At 33.4% G+C, this 1,958-nt stretch overlaps 1 non-coding gene across 1 annotated transcript; it reads right to left on the reverse strand.

Annotated features, from left to right (window-relative positions):
- Window positions 1-1,464: 1,464 nt before the first annotated feature.
- Window positions 1,465-1,570, reverse strand: LOC138142801 (U6 spliceosomal RNA). Its single transcript, XR_011163542.1, has one exon. It is a non-coding gene; the product is annotated as a U6 spliceosomal RNA (small nuclear RNA).
- Window positions 1,571-1,958: the final 388 nt, after the last annotated feature.

Raw genomic sequence — 1,958 nt, forward strand, 5'->3', positions numbered from 1 at the left:
TTGGTATGCACACATATATTTGTTTTATTTACATATTTATATTATATTTATTTTATATAATATGCACATATAAAACACATGCATCCTTATATATAAGATATATATAGTTAGATTATATGTATTTATAGGATGTATTTACTAAATTTACATATATGATATAACCTCTCTCTCCATATCTTTAAAGAATAATGAAAAGCTGATAACCTGTGGGACAGCAACTCACTCTCCCTAGGAAGGGGAAGACAAGATGGGGACACACATAGCTATAGTTTCTCAATCTTTGGAAGGATCTATAGTGCCTGGCTCAGGGATGGTGAATCTGTGGCCTCAAGACTACATATCTCTAGGTCTTCAAGTTACCCACCACTGGTCTTGTCCCAGATTGTGATATCAGTAGTGACAGGCCAGTCTAAGGTGATCTCCCTTTCTCTCATGTTTTCTTATTCAAATTTCCCAGACTGATGCCTGTCACCAAGGTACTCTTTCCTGCACCTTTGCTCACTTCAGATTTCTTCCTTCTAGGAAGAATTTAAAATAACCCATCTTTTAAAGACTCACAAAGTTCCTATATTTCCCAGAGGCTCGTGTTGCCTTGTTGTTGCCTCCTTTCATTTTGGCTCTAAGGACCTGTTATACATTTCATGAACTTTAGATATTTTGGAAGATTTTGAATAATCATGCAAGATATACTTGATATAAGGAATTATGTATCACAGTATTAATGTAAATAGCAGCAACTAACAAAACAATAATTAGTAAGTTAACATCTCATCTTACGGTACTATTCACAGTCATCATCCATTAATAATACATCTGATAGACATAGTGCAGTGGAAAGAATCACTTGACAGTCTATTTTTGTGACTACAGGAATGAATTACATTAAGTATATATTCCATATATATGCATATATGTACATATATGTATGTATATGTGTATATATGTATATATATATATGTACATATATGTATGTATATGTGTGTATATATATACATATATATATCACAGCAGTACTATCTATGGAATACCCAAATAACAGCAAAGCAATGAAGAGTAATAACATCACTGAGCTTACAAGATATCAAAATATTCCAAAATAGCATATAAAGACAAATAAATATCAAAACTATGCATAGTTAACATAGTAGATGTAGCTTCAACAAATGTATGATTCTAGGCCAAGAGCAAATAATTATATAAAAGAAAATTATTTTAAAAAGGAGCATACTCAAAACAATCAGTGGTATGAATATCAACGAACATAGGCAATTGATTGAAAAATATACAATACATTGGCAAATATTAACATTTTTTTTAAAGCAATCAGGGTTAAGTAACTTGCTCAAGGTTACACGGCCAGTTATTTCTGGGTGTGGTGCTGAGTATCTGAGCCCAGATTTGAACCCCAGGTCATCCCAACACTGGAGCTGGTGCTCTTACTTGCTGAGCCACCTGGCTGCCCCTAAAAATATGGAACACTTCACAAATTTGGTGTCATCCTTGCGCAGGGGCCATGCTAATCTTCACTGTATCATTCCAATTTTAGTATATGTGCTGCCAAAGCAAGCACAAATATTAACATTTTTGTCCAGTTATATGTGTAACCATTTCTCAATTTTCCTCCAGAGTGGGAATTTTTAAAATCAACTTTATTTGCAAATATGTGCTTCCCTTCTACCCTTCCCTCCTTGAAAAAATAAGAAAAAACAAAACATTTTACAAAAATGTGCAGTTGAGCAAAACAAATTTCCTCATTGGTAATGTCACCAAAAATAAAAACAAACATGTGCTTTAATCTGTACTCTAAGTGTCTCACCTCTCTTTCTGAGGTGGGGTAGCATGTTTGATTGTGAGTCTTAGGAATTGTGGTTGACCATTGTGTTATCAGTATTTCTAAGTCTTTCAAAGTTGGTGTATTTACAATACTGTCATTATTGTAGAAATTGTTCTCCTTATTC

Source organism: Petaurus breviceps, unplaced genomic scaffold (genome assembly GCF_028583685.1).
Source record: "Petaurus breviceps papuanus isolate PSGF00001 unplaced genomic scaffold, PetGlider_PUasm1.0 90603, whole genome shotgun sequence".
In the NCBI taxonomy this organism is placed as follows: domain Eukaryota; kingdom Metazoa; phylum Chordata; class Mammalia; order Diprotodontia; family Petauridae; genus Petaurus; species Petaurus breviceps.